The sequence below is a fragment of the Falco cherrug genome, chromosome 4 (assembly GCF_023634085.1).
Source record: "Falco cherrug isolate bFalChe1 chromosome 4, bFalChe1.pri, whole genome shotgun sequence".
Taxonomy (NCBI): Eukaryota; Metazoa; Chordata; class Aves; order Falconiformes; family Falconidae; genus Falco; species Falco cherrug.
In genome coordinates, this window is record NC_073700.1 from 22990521 (window position 1) to 23015567 (window position 25047).

General features: G+C 42.0%; 1 long non-coding RNA gene across 1 annotated transcript; it reads left to right on the plus strand.

Annotated features, from left to right (window-relative positions):
• Positions 1 to 1388: 1388 nt before the first annotated feature.
• Positions 1389 to 15971, plus strand: LOC114017060 (uncharacterized). Its single transcript, XR_008731749.1, has 4 exons — positions 1389 to 1448; positions 2955 to 3072; positions 15471 to 15585; positions 15767 to 15971. It is a non-coding gene; the product is annotated as an uncharacterized LOC114017060 (long non-coding RNA).
• The last annotated feature ends 9076 nt before the right edge of the window (positions 15972 to 25047 follow it).

Genomic DNA, 25047 nt, shown 5'->3' on the forward strand with positions numbered 1-25047 from the left:
TTGCTGTGCTCTGATGGCTGCAGCTCGCCCCTCTGGCACTGGTTAGGTAAATGACAAGTTGTAACTTCTGCTCCCTGTTATTTCGCTGTCCCTGTCTCCCAACCTTTGCCACTCTCTGTTTTTCCCTCCTGTGTAGCATCCTGTCCGTCACACAGGTTATTATCTTGCCAGCTGTCTCCTCTGCTCTATTTATTAGAATGCCAAGAAAAATGGGATCCTGAATCCTGATTTCTAGGCTATACCATGAAGAATAAGCATTATGATAATTGGTATCATTCTGATTTATTCCATTATAGTATCCATTTATAGCACATGAGCTTCCTTGTACAGTAACGATAGAGATAAATTTTGGCCCCTTATTTTTCATAACCACTTGCTAGCTGTATATCATCCATTTTCTTCTCATTTAGGCACTTGCTTCTACTTCGGGAAAAAAAAAATCCCAGTTGTCTAGGTAATAAAGCTGGTGAAACAAATTCTGAAGTGCATTTTACAATGGAATTTGATTGTGATAATTTTTCATGTGTTAAAAAAAGAGCATACTGGCTTTCCCTGGGAAATGTTTGGGTTTATGTAGTGTTGGGATTTCATACATCCATAACTTTTAGTCATGTGGAAGATCTCTCTTTTTTTTTTTTTTTTTATCATTGGAACATAGAAACATCCCAGCATTTACTAGCCAAGTTCACTGAAAAACTATATATTATAATTTAATGAGGCCTGAAGTTGTGCAGCTAAATGAAACAAAAACTTTAAGTTGTGTGAATCTGAAATTTGAAAGTACACCTCCCTGCAAGTTTGGCGTAAATACCTAGGGGGAGAAGCAAAAAAAGGGAAACACCAGATATACTTCAAACAAAGTGAGTGGGATCCGGCTACTGCAATGGGTCTGGATACTCCTCTGGGGAGCTTTAGTCAAGAAGACTTTCACATCCAGAAGTCAGGTGTCCGGCCACCAGAGATCATATCTCTTTCAGGCTGCAAGTGCCATTCCTGCCATGCCACCAGCTTGTACATGCAGGTTTGTCCAGCAAAACGTGGGCTGGTTTCATTGGGGCCTGAAAGCTGGACAATAGGTTTGCCTTTGAGGGATGATGCTCCCCTGAGGCTGTCAGGGTTTCAGGGTCTTGGGGCAGCACAGCTGCCGTGGGCTGCTGGCACTTCCGCTTACTCCATGGTGTGGTGTTCTCCATCCCTCATGGTCCTCCACCTCCATGCCTCACAGGGCATTGTGTCCCTGGATAGAAAGGGGGGACTGTAGATGTCAGGTTTTCGAAGCAAGTCCAGCATGCTCCCACACCCATCTGCATGGGCTTGCCATGTGGAAATCAGAGCTGCATAAATGCTCTCACCAGGGTTCATGTGCAGTTTCTTTTGTGATCCGTTACAGGTTTCTTTTCATGGTTGGCCAAAGCATGTCCTGGATTGGTTCCACCTCTCTTTTCAAAGTAAGACTCACTCTTTTGACTGCCCCCTGAAATAACATATTTTGCTGTGTTGTTTTAATGACAAAAACTACTGACAGACATCTTGGCTCTTACTGGTTATCCCATTGCAGAAATTTCCTTGACCCTTTGGGATGTCAGGGTGGGGGGTCAGCAAAACGGTCCTCTCAGAAACCCCTGAAGAACATCCTGTTGCTCCAGGCAACACAGATGCTCCCTTCTCCCCACTCCTCTTACCTCTCCTTTCCTAGTCAGTAAACATGAATTTACCAACCAAATGTTCTTATTTATTTTGTATTAATAACAGGGAAATTGAAGAAATATTCAGATATGTTGGAAATGCTCCTATTGCAAAAGAATGAGAAATTATCTACGTGGTTGTTCTGTGATATTGTTGCTCAGCTGCAGTCCTTGGGAGATCGCCACAATTGTTCACATTCAAACAAAAGGAGTCTAATGGAAGTGTTTTAATCTGTTGATCAGCTATTCAGAGAGAAAAGGATGGCCATGCTAGGTGTCTTTGGAGACTGGAAATGAGTGCAGCAATAGTAATCAGGATATTTGTATTTATTCACACGTATTAGCAAGCTGTTGTGTGCATAACATTGCTGGAGGTTTCTTTAGCTTCAGACTTTGTCACTCCCTGCACCTTGGGCCATTTAAAGAGGTCCAGGTTTAGTTTTGTTGCTGATCTTGATCTACGGAAACCAGGAAGCTCAGCTCCCTGTTACAGATTGGAGTGGAAAGATCTGCTGGAAAGTCATTCACAGAAGCTAATTTAGATGCCTGTTCTGCTATTGCCTTTCCGATGGTGTAATTTATTTATTTATTTATTTATTTATTAAATCTGATTTAAAGAAAGGGGTTTCTGATGGGCATCCAGCTTTTAGAACTTTCAGACTGTCAAAGATGTTTTTTTGTAAGATCCCTAACTGCACAACCCTGCATAGTTTTCTGTCAGGGAAGGCACCAACAAGGACAAAACCTCCTTTAGGCACCATGAAGTTGATGGGAAGTTCTCTCCTCTTCCTTCATGCTGTGAATATTGTGATCAGATAACAAAAGTCTTGGTGCCACGGGAGTGACAGTAGAAGACTGTCAACAGTAAACATTTTATTAGAGCTTGACAGGTTGAAGGAGATTTGTCTCAGGTCTCACAGGTAATGAGATCTTACCAGCATCCCATCACACGCTGTCATTCCTCGTTTCACAGAAAATCATTTTACAACACAGCCTACAACCCTCCTGGTCCCTGCTGTTGCATGAATGCTTGCCTGGAGTCAGCTGGAGAGGGGAGATGTATCTTCTCCTGCTGAGACAAGCCCCCCCGAGCACCAGAGGAAGGGCAGAGGGGAGCAGGAGGGCTCTGCGCCTGCCTGCTTAACAGTTTGTGTTTGTGCCACACAAGCTGCTTAGGGGGGATATTCACGTGACAAATATGCAATTAAGTTATTTCTTAAAGTACAGTCTTTTCAATAAGTTAGAAATAACTTTGCCTCTTGTTTGCAGTATCCATAAGAAGGAAGATGAGAGGTGGCTGTGGTTGACCAAAAATAAAGAAAGGGTGTGATTCAGCTTTGAGCAGTCTTCGGTTGTAAAAAACCAGCAGTAAACGAAGTTATATTAGGTAAGAGAAATTTGTTTCACCCATGCACTCATAACAACTGTAAGGAAAGAGGGTTTAGGGAATAAGATAAACTTTATGCGTCTTTAGTTGTATTTAGGTTCTGCACTGTGTTTAGAAAGATGAAATATCTTTCACTGCATTTATTTTCTTACGAAAATGATATATAGACAGACTCTCCCAAATCCCAGCTTGTCTGTGAATAACTTGGTGAAGGAAAGAGTCTCTGGAGAAATATGTGGCTCACTCCAACACATGTGGACAGTCAGAACTGGCTGAAGCTTGGTGAAAATTACAGCACTGAGTAAAAATTTCCTCTAAAAGGGAACAGACCAACTAGCAGTCCTATTCCTGGTACCCTATGGCTACAAAATAGTGCTATATCAATTTCAATAAATTCACATCATTTTATGTCAGACTCTGTAGGTGATACCAGAGGAACCAACAATAATTAGGTTTTTGTTGCTATGGTTTCAAATACATGTCAAAGTAAAGCACATTATATAGAACTTTTAATTAAGACAAACTAACTTCTGTTAAGCACTTCTTATTTCTCTCTCTCTCTCATTTCTCTATATTATGCCTTTCTGCATTGCCAAAAACTGTTCAGCTGTTGCCTCAAATGGCCAGACAGTATCACTTTACCCAGAGGAACATGCTATACTTCAGTAAAAGAAAAATATCTTCCTTCACAGGAATTGGATCCAGTAAAAGAAAAATATCTTCCTTCACAGGAATTGGATCCTTAAAAAATGTATTCCGAAATAAGTGAAAAGAAAGGACGCGAAATGCACAAAAATGTCGATATTGAGAATGTAGATTTTGTTCATCATCTACTACCTGAAGCCCTTGTGCTGCCGCTTGTATTAAATTATATATCACATCTTTTCTGACTATTTTTACTATTATCTTTCCTGTTACCTATTCTTTCCCCAACTCATCATCTTCCTTCCCCTTTGTAAAAATGTTATAAAAGAGAAAATTACTGAGTTTGGGGATCAGATGAGAAGAAAATTACGTGCTTCCTGTCTGTATGATCAACCCTTACTTGTGATTGTATCCGCTGCTGGTGAGGCAAATAACTGTGGGACCTGTGTAATAGCTTCAACTGAGTGAATTATTTCTGATGAATAGTAAATACTTTGCTAGTTATTCTGACAGTATTTTCAGATTTGGGGTCAATTAATACTGGTTGAATATGCTGGATATGAGAGGAAAAAAACAGGAAAAGATCCACAAACCTGCTAGGAACCGTTTGTTTTGTACATGTATATCTGTATATTTTGTGGAACATGGAGACAGGTTTTGTTCATTTTCTTTAAAAAAGAAACAATTTTTTTTCTGTTTCACTAGTCAGGAGAATGTCTTCAGCTCTTGGTTATCCTGCTAAGGCCTGGCTGGGATCTTTCACTGGGATCAGTGGGTGAATTCCACTGGCGCACGAACTGATGCCCTACTGAACATCACAGCGGTACAGTTGGCTGAGCATATCAAGAGTCAATGCAGGATTAACTTTCTGCATTTGAGAAATTCAACACATTTCACTTAAAAGACAAATGATAGCAATATTTACACATCCCTTCTTATCAACGAGGGAATTGAAAAGAAATATATATAACTAAAATGCTTTTGGAGCCATTTGTGGTGATTATACTGATTAACCCCCCAAGACTGAAAGCATCGGATTCTCTGAGTTAGTTTTGACTGTTCTTTGCTAGTCCGCAGGCTGATGGGGGTGTTGCTATTCTTTGAGCACGGGCACATACATTTTATGTCTAAGATGTGAGCAGAAGCATATAGCTCTTTTCCTTTTAGAGAAGCAATAAATGTACAAGAGTTTCAATCTGAATTGAGATATTAGCAAAGTAATTAAGGAGACAGTCTCATGGAGTCGGAGAACTCGTATTGGGAGCTCAGCGCCTGCGGTGAGATGCTGAATAGCCATCAGTAAGAGAGACTATCATGCTGCTCCCTGAGTAAAGAACTTGCATAGCATTTCAAGTACATTTGCTAAAATGCATATAATGATGATAGAGCTAGGGTGAGTTTCAGTCTGTGGCTTTTTCCCCCTGGTAAAATAAATGAGGGTTATTTTTTCTGACCCTGCTGTGTGTTAGTGTAGCGTGAAAACCCTATTTATTGAAAAATAGGTTGCATAGTGAGTTCTAGGGCTTGAATCTACTCTCAAATAGCAAGAAATAGACTGTGGCTTTCCTATAGCATTGAAGACCGTAAGGGTTTAAGAGTGAATTATGTGCTTTTAACAGGACGTTAACTTGAGATAATGTAACTTCATTGATAAGCCTCAGAATATACTTTAAATAGATTTTTGTACTTGGTAGCAGTCTTGACTGTATCTCATTACAACTGGAATTGAAAACAAAACTCCTATATCCTCAGTGGAAAAAAACACTGTAGCATGGCATAATAATATTGCTGTTTATGTAGGCATTTGCTGCTTAAAGTCTGTTTCTAAGGCAAAAGAGATGTTGACCTTTGTATGGCTCAGCCAGAAATCCCTGATTGTCTGTGTAGAGGATATCTCTCTGTCGGCAGTGGTACGAACCCCAAACAACCCAGAGAGACTGTTTTTTTTAAGTGGCTAATACCTTTAAACACTTCATGTCTGTGAAGAGTAATGCTTATGTGTATTAGCAATGAGTACTTAATGTTAAAATAGTAATTTACAAAGATAATACAGGACTAAACCTCAATTAATTTCATCTGCTGGCACCTTTCTAGTTTGCCCAGCGTTTTCATACTCAGGCCTAGCGCCTGTTCCCTCAGGGGGAGCCTGGATGACAGGGCAGCAGGGTACCGAGAGCCATTTTGCAGGCTGTTTGCCGCCTCAGATGGGCCATTTTACTTTCACAAGCTTTTTGAAAGGAGCTGGTATTTCAGCCACCGGCGCACAGCTCAGGAGTTTGGTCACTGAGTAAAGGCAGCTCGAGCAGAAGGCGCCTGGGGAGGGCCGGGCTGAGGGGCAGCAAGGGCTGAGACCGCGGGCGGGGAAGCCCGGGCCGCGGCGGGGCAGGCGGGCAGAAGCGGCCCGGGCCGCGGCGGGGCAGGCGGCCATGTAACCCGCCCAGCCTCCCCTCCCGCCGCAGGGCCCGGCCTGCCCCGGCGCGCCCGCCCGCCCGCCCCGCGCCGTGCCCTGCTCAACGGCGCCACCTGCCGGCCCCTGCGGGACAGCGCGGCAGCGGGCCGGGGAATGTAACAGACCTTTTTTTTTTTTTCCAATTAACTTTTTCTTTCCTTTCGCCCAAGCTCCACGCAGATCCGTTAGCAGCAGCAGGCACATGCCCACATTTTTGCCCAGAGCAGCTGTGGATGCCCCATCCCTGGCAGCTCCCTAGCCCAGGCTGGATGGGGCTGGGAGCAGCCTGGGCTGGATGGGGGTGTCCCTGCCCATGGTGGGGGGTGGGGTGGAACTGGGTGGGCTTTAAGGTCCCTTCCAACCCAAACCCTTCTAGGAATCTTTCCATTAATTGTAGGTGGTGATTTTAGCCTCACCCATAGACAGCTGGAGCACTCACAGTGTTTTTCTCTTCCCTCTGTTACCACTTGCTCTAGTTGCTATGTGTTTCTGCATCGTGTTAACATGATTTTAGCCACAAGGCTGCACAGCCTTCCTACTTAGGTCTGTGTCTTTACCCGCTTAACTTTAATGTTTGGACAACTGCAGACTTAATTTCCTTCTTGGGAGTATTCAAAGACCAAGGAAGGCCATCTTGCCACCAAAAAGAGACACTATAAAAAGAAAAGAGTGAAAGGAAAAAAAATAATGCTGGAAATCTGATTTTACTGTTGCAATGAAGCACGTTTCATTGCCTAATGGAATTTATCTTCTCAGGTAACATGTTTTGTGCTGTAAAGAAACAGCCAGCCGTTTCCTCACAAGCTCCTCCAGGTATAAGTTTGAGAGCTGTCGGAATGCGTTGGCTGCCGAGGCTCACTGCCAGCAGGCACCACGGCACCGCTACGGCTTTGTGCATCCAGGTACCTCCCTGCCTCCTCTGTGCTTCCGGCAGCGGTTTCTACATCAAAGTAGAGAAGTTATCCAATGTTGACAAAAATAACCCGAGTAAATCTTCCCAAGAGTCATATTGCTTACCGCAGTGTTTGGGGAGCAGAAAGAATATGCATCTCTTGCTGAGGGTGGGAAGGATGAAGAGCTCTGCTTATTATTTCTTTAGGCTATTTTAGTAGAGGTGCAATTCTTGCAGGAGCCCTAGGGAGGGTGTATGGGGGGACCAATGCAGGCGGTTGCCAGCAGCGCTTGGTATTCCCATGCAATAAATGCCGTGTGTAATTCCCTCTGCCCAGGCCTTCAGAGCAAACTTCCCCAGGCCAGTGGTGCCAGGGAACGGGTCATGTGTGCTCCAAGCAAGAGTCATCAATTGCTGGGAGCTCTTCTGTTACGCTGAGAAAAGAGGGAGGAGTATGTATGCATTACAAGAGGAGTACATTATTTCTTGCTGCTATTAGCCACAGCACTGTTACATTATACATGACTCCTCATGGATCAGAGACACAGCAGAGAGCAGCTTCTCCCTCTTGTTAAGGATTGCTCTTTTTATCAGAGAGATGGCATGTGATAGCCTCTGCTTTTCTCAGTAAATTTGTGGTCTTTCACCCTTCCTTGTAAACATAACTGGTATTAGTGTTGTAAATAGTTTAGGTTGGAAAAGACCTTTAAGATCAAGTCTAACCGTTAACCCAGCACTGCCAAGTCCACCACTAACCCATGTCCCTAAGTGCCACATCTTACTGAGGGTCCACTTGATCCCCTCATTCAGATCATCGATAAAGACATCAGGCAGGACCAGCCCCAGCGCTAAGCCCTGGACACCCCATGTGCCCAGTCCCAGCAGAATGTGACTCCATTCCCCACCTCCCCCAGCCTGGCCGGCCGGGGCTTTACCCAGCGAAGCTAGTGCGTGCCCCAGCCGTGAGCAGCCGGTGTCCCCAGGAGCTGCTGGGGGAGATGGTGCCAAAGGTGTGCATGGGAAAGGAGCATTTGTTATTGCATTGCAGTATGGAGAGTCTCAAATGCATCTGGGATTTTGATGACTTCTCTTGTTGGTATCTGCCTGTAGTGGGTTGACCATGGCTGGGCACCAGGTGCCCAACAAGCCACTCCACCACTCCCCTCCTCAACAGAAAGGGGTGGAGGGGGAGGAAGAAAGAAGGTATAACAAAAGCACTCGTGGTTCTAGATAAAGGTAGTTTAATGAAGCAATAGCAGAAGTTGCGCGTGCGGAAGCACAGGAAACTAGAAGATGTTATTCTCTACTTCCCATCAGCAGGTGACACTCGGTCACTTCCCGGGAAGCAGGGCTTCAGTGCACATAGTAATTGCTCTAGAAGATGAATGTCGTAAATAAGGAATGCCCCCATTTCTTCCTCCTTTCTCTTAGCTTTTATATCTGAGCAGGCATCATATGGTACAGAATATCCCTTTGGTCACTTTGGGTCAGCTATCCTGGCTGTGTCCCCTCCCAAGATCTTGCCCACCCCCAGCCTACCACTGAGAAAGCGGGGGGAAGGTTGGCCCTGATGCTGTGCTCAGCCCTAGCCAACCCACTGGTGTGCTGTCACCACCTTTCTAGCTGCCAGTGCAAGCACGGCACTGTGAGGGTGCTATGGGGCTCAGCCAGACCCAGCACAGAGCCATGTCTTACTGGGATGTATGTAGCTGCCACGCCGCATTTGAAAGTGCTACATAACATCTAATTAGACTTGTTAGATAAATCTATGGGGCTGCATAGGTCTTGGATCATTAGTTTGTAGTTCATGTTAATTTTTCTTCGTGTATCCTGTTCCTTGACAAAGAGAAAAGGCATGTGATTTGTTTGGGAATTTTTCTTATGTTCCTGCTACTTAAATTTCCTTGAGGATTTGGGGGGAAAAAGAGAAAAAAAATCTTTTACATAAGATTAAATACTCCAGATTTACAAGAACCAAATTAACAGATGATACAAAACACATGATTTCAAATAGGTTTAATTTCTAAGCCTCAACTTCTGGCATTTTTTTGTTTTGAAATAAGCAGAGTTTGAGCTCAGAGGCTAATGGAGGATAAGATGCACTACAGGAAAATTGTTAAGCTTTTGTTCTGTTCTGATGGGATTTTAAACAATGACTCACCCACAAACACACAAAGTTTGCTGGGCTTTTACATATTTCCAGGCTCAAGTTCACCACCTTTCAGGTTGAATGCAAAAAAAAAAATAGAGAACTGACTTCATTACTTGTGCTCTGGAAGTGACTTGACAGCCATTTAGAAAAATACTTAACATTCACCAATTTCCTTGGTTCCTCCTGTCCCCCAGGAGCAGACTGAGAACAGATCCATTGGTCTCCATCCCATCCAGCAGCCTGGTATGTGGCACTGGCTTGGAGGCAGCAGCGATGCCCCAGCACTTTGATTCATGTAATCAATAATCCCAGGGCTCTACCTAAAAGGTTGGAAAATGTGGTGTGACCCAGGAGACGAGTAATGATTTTTGTGTGTGGCAAAACGACTGGGTTATGGCTTGTATCAACAAGTAAAGCCTCCTGAGCGCAACCAAATGATAAAGAGCTTTTTATTTTGCATTCCTTAAACCTTTGCTTTGAAGTTGACCTTATTCTCAGTGGTAAATATGGTCTGGCACTACATGAACAAATTCGGGAGTATATTTAAGCTATAGTTTATTTAGGTCTAATTGCCTCCTTCATACAAAAGTTTATATTAATTGGTTCATTCATTTACTCTAAAGCTTCTGTCATCTTCATTTGGACTCACGTTTCATGAAACACCTGTCAATTGGGTAGCTTTGTGGTTTTAAGGGTAAGAAAAATGCTTTTTTGAGGAGGCTGTTGGAGTCTCCTAGGCAACCATGGGTTTCCATAAGCACACTCCTGCCCTGACCCTGCTGCCTGCTGCACCCAAGTGGCTTTGGGGACCCTGCTCTTTGTGTCCCTAAAGGTCAGAAAGGATATTCTCTTGATATCAAGGAAAATGTAATATTTATCAAACTACAATTTATTATACGTTAGGAAAGAATAAATGTTGGCTTTCACTGTGACAGATTTTCGTGTTATCCACTAAATTCATTGCTGGATCAAGCTGGCGCTTGTTTCTCCTGAGTCATATGGAGGGTTTTTTTGGCACCTAATACATTAACATGTGTGTATTCTTTGTGGCTACAATTTGAACAAATGTTTTGAAATTATGACAGAGAAAATTACTTTTCTTGCCTACATTAACAAGTAGGTGTTGTGTATCTTAATCACTGTGACCAAGCTGCAATTACAGCTGATAAACATATGGAGATTAAGTTGCAAAAAGGGAGGAACATTTACATTTTTTAAGGAATTGCCACAAAGATGAATAGAAAAAGGGGGAGGGGGAAAGGTTGGACAAAATTATGCCAAACCTACTTCTTATTAACTGCAATACTGCACATTTACTGCGTATAGCACACTCGTGACCTCAAAGAAATTAAAGCTCTGCTACATAAATAAGTTATCTCTTTGTGTTAAATGCTCATGTCCTTAGATCCACATAAGAACCAAGATATTAAGCAGAAGAGAGATGACTCCATGTATAAAATACTACCACAAAGATTTGTACCACAGCGTGGCTTAGGGGATCACGTGTTCCCTGAAGTCAGCAATAGCATCATATCAATATACTGTAGGATCAGAACATCACTGTAGTCTTCTCAGTTGGCAAGCCTAATAGTATAATTGAAATGAAATGTATTCTAGGAAAGTGCCCACTGTTTTTTGGTGGGGTTGGTGGGGGGTTTTTTGTTTGGTTGGTTTGGTTTGGTTTTTTTTAACTTTGAGCTCTGTGGGAATTCCCAGAAGACCTTGGGAATGTTTTATAGATTCACAGGTGCTGTTGTTTCTTTCAAGGTTCAACGTTTGCAGGCTCATTGAGAAGGTTTTCCTGTCTTGTACAAGACTTGATGGAGCAAACATGCACTGTGCTTGTTGCTAAAAAGTGTGGTACATTCACGTGCTCAGCCCCAACAGAGAGGGAAAAATGGTGAAGTGTTTCCTTGTGATGCAGTTCCCAGAAACATAATTGGTGTTAAAAATTTCTAAAACATAGCTTTTTTGGTAGACTGCCAAAAGAAAGGTAGATTGGTGCCAAACATCAAGCAGTTTTCTAGTAGCTTTTGAAGTAATCATATATTCATGAATTTACACTAGCCTTTGAAATCTGGCAAGACCTGTGCTTCCACAACTTTATTGCATTACTGCAAAAGTTTGTTTTAGCATGGAGACATGGATGTCTAGCAGTGTGCTGCAACCATGAAAAGAGAAGTTCTGTGACCAATTGAGGAGACAGGCTGGATACATTTCACTCACGTAAATGATAGGATAACATATTGATCTGGAGGGAGAGAGCACTTGCCATATGTTTGGTGCTAAAGTTTTTTGCTTGAAAGAACCAAGAGTTGGCCCCAGACCAAAGCTCTGTGGTTAAACCTGCCTTGATCTTTGAGGAAATTCTCAGCTTCCTTTGGTAGCTTCTTTCAGCTTAAAACAGAAGAGAATAGACACAGCACTGGGCATCAGTTGCCATCACCTCCAGCAATCCCAGTGGCCTGTCATAAAACTTGGGATCCCTCGCAGTTATCTCTGGTGAGCATCTTCTCGGGGAGGTATATCCTGGGATTTTTTGTTTTTATCAGAGAATGCCCAAACCATAACTGTTGAGAGATTATCTTAGTTCTTGTAGTATTTAAATTTATACCTTTTGTGATGGTGTATCCCATTTTACAGGTCTAACATAAAGAAAGCAATGTGATTTTGCACTGTAACATGGGGTTCTGGCAATCTTAAAGACCTTTGCAGCTACGCAGTCTATAGAAAAAAGATATTTTTGTTACCTTACACACTTTACAGACATGAAAGCCTTTGAATTAGCTTCAGATCATTGTCTAGTACTTCTCCACGGACTGGATTTAGTAACTTTTGACAGCTGGCTGCCCAGGGCTTCTGTCCCCTGCGAGCCTTCCTCCAGCCAGTGGGCTTCAATAGCTTGAAATAAATATTGGTAGTTTTAATTTCTTCCTGGAAGGTGGTTTCCTTGTAACATTCTCACAAGCAATGCTTGGATATGTTGGAGGTCCCTTACATTTTTATTTGCAGTTCAGGTCCTAGAAAATAAATTGTTTATGGCTGCTGGTGTTACCAGCAATGAGGGATGTTCTGGAGCTGGAGCTCAGAGCGCATTGCTAGAGACATAGTCCTACACGTTTGATCCAAACAGATAGATGTGAGTGCAATGAATCCAGCACCTGTTAAATGAGCTTCAACTGGTCATTTGAAGTCACACTGTCTGCTTTCTGCCCCCAGCAAAATGGGGAAAAAGATGCTTTCCTCTATTGGGTACCTAAATAAATCTGTAGGTGTCAAACACTAATTCCCATGAGACACTTGCACTTTGAAACCTGGAGACTGGCTCGTACTTGGCTTCCATGTGTATCCCCAGGGCTTCACCAACCCACGGGCACAGCGTCCAGTGGCCAAGAGCAGCAGCTGGGAGCAGTAGAAGCAGAGAATTATAGTGTATTGTAAGTTGGAAGGGTACTGACGCTTTGTCTCTTTTGCATTTTGTGTCTGCATACTTCAAACAGATAAAATTAAGCTATTATTAAGATGTTAGAATGGAATTTCTCTGTAGCCTCGAACTTGCTGGTTTTGTGAATGGCATTTTTATCTGGCAATATAATCAACAACAAACCAATCCCTTTCTCAGGCACAGCCAGCATCAAGGGAAAAGTTCACTGCAGATACCAAAGATTTTCTTCCTCGGTAACAAACACAGAAGCCTCCAGCCATGCCTTTTTGCTGTTAGCATGAATAAAGGTTAATTGCCACATTTCTATGTTTCCCTTTGTAATTAAGAGTTGAGCCTTCAGTGCCTTTCACTGCAGTTACTGACAACTGAAGTTAATCTTTTTAATCATTGCAGAAAAAAGGCATGGACTCTACAACAGATCCCACTCAAAACAGGCTGGCTTTCTATATTTGGAAGCTTGCTACATCTAGGCAAAGCTGGAGTAGTGTATTTAGAGAATATGCATTTTAAGAATAGCAGTTTGAATTTTGGTTTCTCTGTGACTTGATTGAAAGTTATGCAAATGCAAGGGTAATTCCCAGGCTGAGGCTGTTACAGGAGAAGCCATGATTATGTTGCAAGCCACACAGAAATTGCGTTGCCAAAGACTTTGTTATTAAGGCCTATTCTCTTTGCTGCTGTTTCTCTCTGTTTCACATTTCCATTGTATTAAGAAATGTTCCTGTTATAATTTTTTTCTCCTTGTTCATGCAACAAAAACTCAATCAGAAGTATGTTAGTGAAAGAAATTGGGCTTTTTTTTTTTTTCAAATTATCGCAGGCATTCACTGCTCTGGGAGAGCAGGTGTTGGTAGGTTTGGGGAAAGTGATGCCACTTCTGGCAGCAAGGAGGTGCGGCGGGAGCACGGTGCAGCCGCAGCTGGGCAGGTGCACGGGGCTGTGGGAGGCATCACGCTCTTGGACAACTTTCTGTTGCAGAGACAGTTGAACAAAGATGTGTCGCTACATTGTTTGGATATAATGCACTTCTTGCTTGTACATGGCTGCTGTGAAAACATGCTTGCTTTGTTGTGTTAATAAATAACTGTTATGTTTAAGAAATTAATTCACGTGGAAAGATTTATTGTAGTATAAAATTATAGGAAGAAAAATGAAAAATTCCATCCTTAGAGTGGCTTGAAAGAATTTCTGTCTCATCTGATTAGGGGAAAAGGCTGCTTTATCTTCCTAAATATTTTTTTTTTTTTTTATTTAAATAAATCTTCTGAAATGCTTGCATGCCTGCAAGAATTATAAAAGGCTGTTCAGACCTAAATCAAGTGTTCAGTGCTGCTGCATGAATCTTCCAAGGCAATAAACTTTTGGTACCTTTGACAAGTTTTATGATTCAAGATAGGTGCACTGTGCTATGTACCATATTTCAAAGTAACGCATCTGAATAAATCGTATCAATTTTATATGCTAATAATTTGTTTTGGTATTTTAATACTAGGAGCTATAATTCATACCTATCACGTTCCTTAGACTACAGATAATTTGAATAACATTTAGAGAAAAATTACTTAGGAATACCTCCAGTATTGCACTTTTCCATTGCACAAATAAGCCAAGAATGGAGAAGCCTAGAAATAAATAAATAAATAAATATAAAATTTAATTAAATCTCCTTAGATTCAGCTCAGGACTGTTTCCCTCTGATGTTTCCCTTTCCCTTAGCCACAGTATATTTTCAGTTTGCTGAGTGTTTGGGCTTTTCTCCATTTCCTGTGGTAAATTCTTGGGTAGGCAAATCAATCTTGCTATTTGCATACTCTCTTTGCCTAGAAATATAATATGAATGTTTCCTTTCTTAAATTTACCTCAAACTCTCACTGATATTCATGGTGTATTACAAAGCTTTACCTTTTCCAATACATCACATGTTGTGTGAACAGTTGAAACTCAGTTTTGCTCTTGCAAACTGGATAATGATGGCAGCAGTATTTGTGGTAATGGTGGGAATACTATAGCAATATTGAATAGTTATAAAGCCAATTGAAAACTATTTTGAGGGCAGGCTTTACTGAAAAACCAGTATAATCCCTATAGTTTTGTAGCAAATCAAAATTCCTCTTTCTAAACATAAGATGTGCAAATGGCCATGAAAGATCACCAGAACCTGCAGGGATTTCTAAGTGTTCTGTATAAAAGAAAATAGAGAAACAATAAAATGAAGGGGAAAAAAAAGGTGAAAAAATTGCAAATGTCTAAACATAGAGAAGATAAATGAGGCTAAAAGCCTATTTTTATTGTTTTGCCAGTAAAAATACCTTCAGTGCTAAAATGGAAAATCTCATTGTATGTCAAAGTTTATCAGCTACCTGATCTTAAGTACATTTGAGACCCCATCCTAATATTTATATTCAACCAGACAAGCTCAGAATGATTTCCTTCTCCCCACTGCAGCTGCCCTCTCTCTACATGCACAAACCTATCTTTATTAATGGTTATTTATATAAAATTCATTCCAAGTTTCAAAGCCACTTTGGCAGAATGCTCCAGAATACATCTGAAAAAAATATTTGCCAAAGTGTTCAAGATATGAGATCTTCAGACTTCTCTGTGACACTTTCCCTGCTCCTCTTCACCTCACAGAAGCAAAGCGCTCTGGTGAGTGTTAGCATGCTGGTTAGTTTTTCAGGAGTCAAATTTTAAAAGCCCTACAAAGCACAGGGAGTGCCTCACCATCATCTCCCTCCCACCTGTACTATCTTAGTGTTTTCTGTGGAATCTGCACCTTAAATGATTTTCCTTTTCTTTTTCTCCTGAGTCACAGATTGGAAAGCCTTGCTGTTCAGCTGATGGTGCAGTTTCAAGGGATTCTTTGTTCCCACCAGGAACCCAGCACAGTCCACAAACACACCAGAGATCAACAGTGAAAACCCTCAGAAGTAAGTATGTAAATATTGGCACCGCGCCCCTGCACGCGGCAATCCCTAACCTTTGCCAACTTATTGTACGCACCGTGCCTCAGGGGCACTAACCATGGCTGTAACACAAATCAGCATCTAGCATCTTCTGCTGTCTCTGTTGCCGTGTTTTCTTTTTTTTTTTTCCACTCTTTCCTTCCAGGGTTTCTGCCATACCTTACTCTGTCCCCTCCATGGAGGGAGCAGGTTGTGCAGGCTTTCCCCCACGCCGGGCTACTGCCAGGGACCTGAGAGCAGAGCCCAGATGTGCCAAGACAGTCGTTCCTCTTTGCCAGGAGAAAGAAGCCTAACCCGGCCCTTCCTCTACAAAGAACCACGACCTTCCAGACCATGGAGGAGCCGGTTCAGTGCTGAGCTTCATCTAAAGGTGGGATAACCCTGGAATCTGGATGGCTTGTTGTTCAAGTTTTTTTCATGAAGATCAAGCAGATTTTGCCCATTGTGAGATTTTAATGTAATTTAATCCATTCAAAAAGATTGATTTTTTAAATCTCTTTAAAAAATAATCAACATCAAAATGGAGAGGCATGCATGACTTTTGCAGTATTCCTCACAGTGTGCTCGTTAACCCTTCTTTCACATGTATGAGTTGTTGAAGACGGGGTGATTCTCTCTGGCTGATTTTTTTTTTTTGGAATTTTTTGGTTGGAGTTTTGTTTTCGTTGTTGTTTTTTTTTAAATATACATTAGTTGAAAACAAAATGGCCTTCACTAAAAGTCCAAAAGGGAAATTGAGAGGGACAGAGGGAGAGACTTTATTACCAGTGCCCTTTTTCCTTGGAAATAAAATTGTCACCTTACAGGGAGGGCAACATGAATGCTGAAAGGAAGCAGGGTGGTATTGCAGGGATGCAGCTGGTGCGTGAGGCAGCAGCGGGACAGGGTATGTATATGCAGGCTTAGGGAAAGGGATGGAGGCACAGGTCGTGGCATTCAGAGGGTGTTTAGGCTCTTGTCTAATATCTCTGAACTAGGTTCAAAAAGTCTTTGTTCTAGTTGTCTGTGATAGAGTCAGCTGGATACTCTAGAGGTACCCTCCGTATCATTGCAAGGAAAAAGAGGGAAAATGTTTTGAAAGGAACAGCACAAAACCTTTCCATTTGAGAAAAAATACTTGTTGGGTTTTTTTTTTTTTTTTTGCGAGGATTTCACTACTTGGAGGAGTGGGGCAGAGCAGCAGCATTTTTCAGATGAGTTTGCAGTTGATTTAATACTTGTACTAACATATATTCAGGGATGTACCCAGACACCTTATTCTTTTCACAATTGTGTCTTCTCATAGCAATAGTGTGTAAAAGGAAGCAACTCTTCCCAAAGAAGATCTTGTGCCTTTTTGGATGACTGTGTTCACATAGCTCTTCTCAGGAGATAATTTGAAGTGAATATAATCCTTCTTGCAGTAAAAGGGTAGTATCAAGCAGCTAATTTGCTGCTTTGCCATGTGAAATGTAAATCCTCACTTGCCAACACTGCTGGTTTGCATCATTTGATTGCAATTATTGAGACCATTAATGTGCTCCTCCTTCACCAAGTTCTGGCTCCTGGGGAAAGGTGGTGCAAAGGGGGCTTCTCCCCCCCATCACCCTTTCTTTTCAGGATCTTTTCTAGTCTTTGGGATCACAGACAAGTGATGGGAGATGGGAACAGTGAGGTTAAACACAGTGGAAGATAAAACCAAAATGAAAATAAACTTTCAAGCCATTTAATGTTAAAATCTTGAGATGTTCAAGGGTTTCTTATGTTTTCTGAGTTCTGGACTGAGACCAAATACTCTTGAGTCAGTGTTCAGGCACTGACATAATGGGCTGCAGACTCAAATGATGAGAGACCTGGAGGACTTGGTGTTCATTGCTGATATGCTCTCTCCATCTTTCACAGCTCAGCTGTCAGTAATGCTCACCTCTGGGCTCTCCAGGGCTCCCATCTCCCATGGAGGAGCTCCTAGCTGCAGACCATGTCTGCTTTCTTCGGGGCAGGTCCTTCACTCTAACCTTGCCATTTATGTGGCTGACACAGAGCTGGCTGACTGGCTGAGAAGTTACAGACACCGTGGGGGAACTTATCTGAGCGCATCTAATCATCACTGCTTGCACTTTGAAATGAAATATCCCTCGTCTTTTAAACCAATAACACACCGCCCACTGCTACATGGCTAGGCAGAGGGGACAGATGTTGTATTACAACGCAAGTCAGAAAGGATTTAAATAATGCGGTCGCAAGGGAAGCAGTAGCATGGGAATGCATCAACAGCTATCAGGGGTGCGTATATTGTACCTGTAAAACTGTGGAAAATTACTTATTTCACACCTTGTGAGGACTATAAAAAAGGCCAACAGAGTGGTAATTGTATTAGGAATTAATCCGCTCAGCCCCTCAGTATGTTGAGTTGCCTGTTTCTACAGAAAGGACAGGAAAATGAAAGGGCTCCAGCCTGTCTGGGGAGCGGGCGCAGTGGCGGGGGGGGGCCCATCCTCCTCCTGGTGCCAGCAGGTTTCGTGAAGACTCTGTCTTGTTGTTACTTGTGCTTTGGGGTAAATGTTCCAGTCCCACATTTAAGACAAGCCATGAAATACTGTAAATTGACTGTTGTTTGGTTTTCTGTACCTCAATAATTGAAACTAATAGAAACAAATAGCTAATATTTTCTGATGGGATGACCTTGGGAGCAGGAGACCAGCTAGTTGTGCCTTCCTCCAGGGAAGAAAGTTAGAGGAATTACTGCTAAATAATAATAATAGCAGCAGCAGCACGGGCTGTAATTCCCCACTCTCCTACTTAAGCAACACCTGAACACCAGCATGAAGAAAACAAGTCATTTATCAAGTATAATTTCTTGGAACTGCTGGGTTTGTGGAACAGAGTGGGGGAGAAACAGGCAGACTGATCTCTACCTCATCCCATCTATTAAGGTACTAGCATATAATTTTCCCATTTTGGCAATTTGTACTTGCTTGGGCCAAATCTGGATGTGGACAAATATGACTTGCTATATGTCCTTGTTTCCTTTTTGAGGCGCTCTGAAGTGCAAGCTTTGCTGCGCCCACCTACTTTTCCTAATGAGGGATCTGACCCCGTTGCTCTCTGTGTTCCTGAGGTTCCTGTGCAACCACAAATCACCCACCCCAGCTCTGATTTTGACCTAGTTTTCTTTTTTTTTTTTAAAGAAAGTGAGGTTCATGTGATACCCACAGACATGCTGAGTTTTTTGCATCTATTTTGGTCTCTGTAAAATCAACTAAATTTACAGTCAGAGAGGAAACTCAGAGATAATTAAATACCAAAACACTTACTAAAAAGACATTAGTTAAAGGAAAGGGCTCTCCTAAAGCCAAACAGACAGAAGTTGGACATCAAAAACTGTTTGGCAGCAGCATCTGGCCAGGAAACCAGCAGGTGGAGAAATCTGGGCATCAGGCAGCATCATAAAACACAGTTCCTGTGCAGTGGGATGTTGTTAATTGTGGGGCTTACAGAAAAACTTACAGAAAAGCTTGTTACAGACTCAATTCTATAGAAACAGCAAGCGATGGAGGAATGAACTAAAGAGATGCATAGAAACATCTCAGCACATGGGAAAGCAGCGAGTGAGAGGTACTGCCTGATTGCTGGGTGATAGGAGGCAATTTCCTGCTGAATGAGGTTATTCTGACCAAAAATGAAGTGAACTTGGTGTGTCTGAAAAAGAGGAGTAAGAGCCAAATGCTGCAAGGTTGTACTGGTTTCTCTAGGGAGGAAAACAGTGAAATACTGGCCAAAGCGAGATGGCTGTGGAAGAGGGGATGCAAGCACAGTGACACCTGGCACATTACACCATGGCGTGGCCTGGGAGAGGGAGAAATAGGCAACCTTGGACAGTTACATGCAAAAAAATCTTATCAATAGAACAAGAAGCTGCTGTGACACATGTATAGTAAAGGAGAGTTTCAAGTGCTTCTGCAAGCTGCCCCTTCACCTGTAGGAAAAGTACTAAACAAGTAATTGGAAAAGCCAGGTCTGGGGGTGAGAGGTTTTGACTGAGGAAAGAACAGTCTGCGCTGAGCCATTAAAAAAAATAAATATCTGTGATTAAAACCACTCAAGCAATTTCAGCTGAGTCCTGGGCTGAGCATGGCGATGAGGAATAAACTTGGCACAAGAGCTGCGCTCGTGCCCTGCTTCTGCCAGCTGGGATTTTTCTTCAAGGCCCCACTTCATTTCCAAACCCCATTTCCCTGTGGCCCTTTGCACGCTGCAGGCAGCACGGCCAGTCCCTCCCAGTTCTGCCTTGCCACCCCACGGGCTCTTTTACCTGCTTGCCTGTGTCCCCTTCTGCACAGAAAATGGGAAAATCTGGATGGGTTGCAGTACCTGACAGGATCTGCTGAGTGTCTGGATTGGTACGAGAAAGGCAGGGACCCTAGGTGGTAGAAATATTAGTAGGTAAAGAATAAAGGAGAATAAAATAAGAACAAAGAATAGCAAGGGAAAAGAGCCTGGCTCTTGTTATTAACCTGCACAGAGAAGAATGTGAAGTAGCAAATGAAGGTACTTTTGTGGATTTGATCCAAACTTGTACGAGATAAGCGCTAGGGACCTCCTCTTCATTAGGGGAAGGGTTAATGTAAAAAGTAGGAAAGTAAGAAAAAGCCCTGTGTGAACAAAGGAATTATACAGCAGAGTAATTAGATAAGACATTTGTAACATACTTATTGCAGAGGTTTAGTTACTTAATTGCTCAGTAGATAATGTCTGTATGTATATACATGCATGCAAGTTATGGATGTTTCTGCGTGTAATTATCTATGAATATGCTATATATCTCTGAAATGGCTGATAAGGGTCTAAGAAGACTGTCATGAGTTTATAATGCATTTGAACTAAATAGCTTTGCCATTTAACTCAGCATTTCACTAACAAATGGAAGTTATTAAAAAGCTTAGAGGGCAGAACAATCTGGCTTTGTAGAATTTGAAGACAATTCAGGTGTTGGAGGGAAAAACAGGATGGGTGAATGCATTTTTTTTCCTTTAAATCTTTTTCTTCCAAAACCAGTCCATCACAGAAATCTGTGGCCGTGCGGCCCGAGGCCATTGAGTTACTGACGCTTTATGAATGAATTTGCATCCCTCATGTTGCAGTTACGTGGCTGTGTCGTATTTGCAGCCTGTTCCAGCTGGGAAGTGCGTTAGTTTAAATCATGGTGAAGACAAGGTTGGCTTTAAGTAAGTCATTTTATCTTTCTTTATAATGCTTTGAAGGAGGAAATTTTGCTTCTTATGTAACTCTTGAGAGCTGTTATTTCCAGCAGCCTCACCTGCGAACGCAGCGCTGAAGGACATGCTTTACAAGGTGTAGCTGTTGCAGAGCTGTAAACACGCCGGCTGTCTTTATTGAGCAGGCTGGGGTTTCCAAAGGAACCGAGGAAATTAGTCACCCATCTTTCCACGTAAATAAATGAACAGCATGCCTAGCAAAGATAATTTTCCCATTTTCCCATAGCTAAATAAATCTCAGTCAAGGGGGAGGTATCGCCATCACATGCCACGACCCTGCACAAGAGGGTGAAAGTTCTGCAGAAAGCTTACTGCGCTTTTGCTCTGCAAGAGCTGTGTGTCAGGGTTTCCCGGTCTGCTTTGAAGTGCAAACCTCACAGGACCTTCTGAGGGCTCTTCGTGCTCTGCTTAAGGCATTTGGTCAGGAAGGCGCTGCCTGAGACAGGGGCTTCTCCTCGGGGGAGCAGAGACGGGTCAGCAGAACAGGTCGGAATCCCTCTGGGCAGGGAGCTCATCTCTCCTGGAGAGGCTTAAACACAACTGCTGACAGGTAGAAACTAACCTTTACTGGGCTAATGAGGAGTTTCCCCAGGATGTGCTATACTGCAGTTACTCATCCCGAGGTTTCTGGTTTGGTCCACTTCCCCAGCCAAGCAAACGGAATAAACTCATACAGCAATATCTGGTAGGTAAATCAGCACTGGCACTGAACAGCGTGCTGTTTGTCACCTCCTTTCTACTTCTCCCTGAAGAAACACAAGATTCTCACCTTCACAAAATCCTGTCTATTAAAATCTAAAGCTGGATGATCACATGAACGAGTTCAGGTCCTACAACGATAAAATAAATGTCTGCTGCTATAGAGAAGCCAGTTGGTGACCTTTCCCACTCAGCCTCCCTGGTGATTCACAGGTTTTATTTTTTGCTAAGTACAAAAGCATTTTCCCTGGCAAATGCTCCTTTCCTGAAGGTGAAAATGAATAAAATAAGCCCACAAAACACTGGGGGGAGGGTTAGGTCTTTTCACAGTTACCACTATTTATAACATAAAGCAGCTGAAGTGTGGTGAGCTCTATGGAGAAATGCATCCTGAGCTCAGTTCCTGAGTTAGTTTCCTCATGTTAACAATTGTCTGGTGTCCTGTATTTTCAGCAGGGAGCTTCTCCATCGCCTGGTATACCAATGTGATGTCCTTAAATGATAGGTCTGCTACAGAGGGCATTTGGCGTTTGACTTTCTTAAAAAATTCATCAAGAATTGATATACTGCATGTTTCATTTGAAAAGTTGCAATCAAGTAGCAAAGTCTGAATATTCATACGAGAGTAATATCTTTGCAGCATTCATTAATCTGAGTCAGTAATGAACTACAGGTAAAACTGAGTGATAATTTGGAACAAGTAACTTATTTGATTATTTTTCTCATCTTCCATATTATTAAATATCCATGAACAGTTTAATTGACCTTCCTGAATTTTTCATTTAATATTCAAAGATTTTTTTGGTAAAAAGTTTACAGGGCCGCTGCGTGGTTCCTGTCTCGCAGGGCGGAGCGGTGGCAGTAGGGTGGCTGGTGGCGGTGGGGACCCAGTCCCTGCACCCGGAGCTCTGCCCCACGGGGTGCGCTCCTTGCGGGGCTTCCCAGGCTTGTGCACTTTATTTTCTTCATCCAGTTCATGGCTGATAGGGCAAAACCCTGAAGAACAGGTCACTCCTTTGTCTTAGCTGTTATTTTGAGCATATTTTAAGCGACTAAGTTCTCTCCTCGTTCTCTTTTTTGGTTTAAGGCTCAGTTCCCCAACACTGTTTCACCCCTCGGTGATGTTTTCTAGACCTCTGATCTCCTTCCTTGTCCTTTTTTTGATTTCCTACGTTTAGTAGGATTTTTTTATTTCCTACATTCCTCTACATTTGCTAACATATAGTATATAAAACAGAATGTACTTCCCCAATGTGGACTTCTTAGGACTGAACCTAGTGGAAGGATTGTTTCTCATATCTTCTTTTAGCCACACTTGACTTTACCATCTCAGAACGATTGCCTCTTTCAGAGCAGCCATCCCCAGCTCCCTTTCCCCAATCTGCATGGTTGTTCCCCAGCCTGTAATTACGCAGTTGATTATTTCTGCCCAACTATAGTATCTTGTATTGTCTCTCCTGAATAACATGCTTTCTTGAAAGATTATTTCAGCAATTTGTCAAGACCTTTTCAAATTTTAATCCTGTCCTCTTGTGTGCTTGCAGTCCTTCCCTGCACAGTGTTATCAAGGAAATGTAACAAGCACATTCCTTCTTCCATCATCCAAGTCACTAATGAAAAAATTAATAATACTGAGTTCAAGACAGGTCTCTTTGAAACTGTGCTTGATTCATCCTTTCATTTTGAATAGAACTGTTTTCAGGAAATGAATGGTCTTCTAGCAAGCTTTGTAGCCCGTATACGTATCACCAAATGCCATGTTAATAGCTAAGGCTCAAGTCAAGCTATGCCTTTTTAATGTCCCATAGAACGGAATGCAATTGGTATGGGGCAATCAAAAAAATGCTGTTTGCTGCTGCTCACACCTTGTATCTTGTTGCTGTTATAGAAAGATTTAATATTTTTCTGTGAATGGATGGTCTGGGAGCTGGTATGTAAAGCACTATCTTTTCCTCCTTAAAGACGTGGTTACTCTTTCCTCATCTTTCCCTCTTCAGTCTTCCATGATAATAGTCCAGATTCTGATATTATTTCAGACAGTTTCTTAAGTATGCAAAGATAAAGCTCATCAGCATAACCAATTTGAAAACATCTAAATTAGCCAGGCACTCTCACCATTCCCTCTTTATGAGATTACAATCTTCCCTCTCTCTGTTACAGTATTATTGCACCAACCATCTGCTCTCAGTTGGCCTTTTTCATGAAGAGTGAAGAAAAGAAAGCTTGTTAAACACTCGGATTACTTGGTTAATGACTTTCCCACTCCTTTTTTGGTCTTCCTTTATTACTAATGTATTTACAGAATGATATCCTGCTAATTGTCCCACACTTTGACCTCTCCAACTTCGTCACTGTACTTCTCTGCCTGATGAAATGTTTGCCAAACTTTTTTAAAATGTTAGAGCTCAGACTGTGCACTGAAATTCCTACACACTAAATCCACAGAGAATATATAATCAGCTTTCACCTTCCAGTAATAACTGTGGGTCATGCCTCTCATATGAAAGGCAAGGCAGTGGCAGCCCCTCAGCTAATGCTGACCTGAGCCCACAACCAGTTAAAATTGATAGGCAGAAGGGGAAAAAAAAAAAAAGGAAAAAAAAAAGTGAAATTGTAGCGATTAATTTTTTTTTTAATCTAATAATATACAATCTGTTGAAATTGCATTTTTTTTCCAGGTTCTCCTCTCCTGACTCGCTCTGTTCTTAAGTACATCACCTACATTATTTCTCAAGTCTTTAGAGTCCTCTGTGGATTTCCCTTTATTGGTCCCCAGTCTACAAGTAATTGTTCTCCGTCCTTGATCCTTTTAAAATAGCTACTGCAGCAAATTTCACCTTTGTAAGTATGTGACCTTAAAGGCAGAAGAAAAATTCCTCTCAATTACATTGGACAGCTTGTAAACAGATTTCCAAATTATTTCAGCCATATATAAACATACTAGGCTTTGGAAAAAAAAAGTGGTTCTAGTCAGATATGTAGGTCAATAGTCTTCTGGTTTAAATTCACTCACGGCATAGCAATTTAGATAATAAGATGGGGAACATAATAATGTAAAATTTCAGCGTTGTGACTTCATGTCTTTTACTCTCACACTAGAGACTTGGGGGATGAAGAGAACTCTGATTTGCAAAGCTACATAAAACAAAACTGCAGAGGAACCTGCCTGGGTGATGACCTTCTTTTCAGTTTTTAAGCAACCTCAATACTGAATCTTGCTTAGAACTGCCCATTATCCTTGTTTCTCATGCAGAGCCATTAACCTATAATTTACTGAAGGAAATAAACTGTTCTTTGCTGGTATTAAAAAAAATCCCAGCCTTCCTTATTTTCTCCTGAAGCATCTCAAAATGGATAAGCTTTGTCAGATCCTAATATTTCCAACCTGCGTAAGATACTGGAAGAAAATCAAAATGCACAGTGTTGGTTATATACTGCAAAATGACTGACATTTAGCAGAAATTTTAAATCT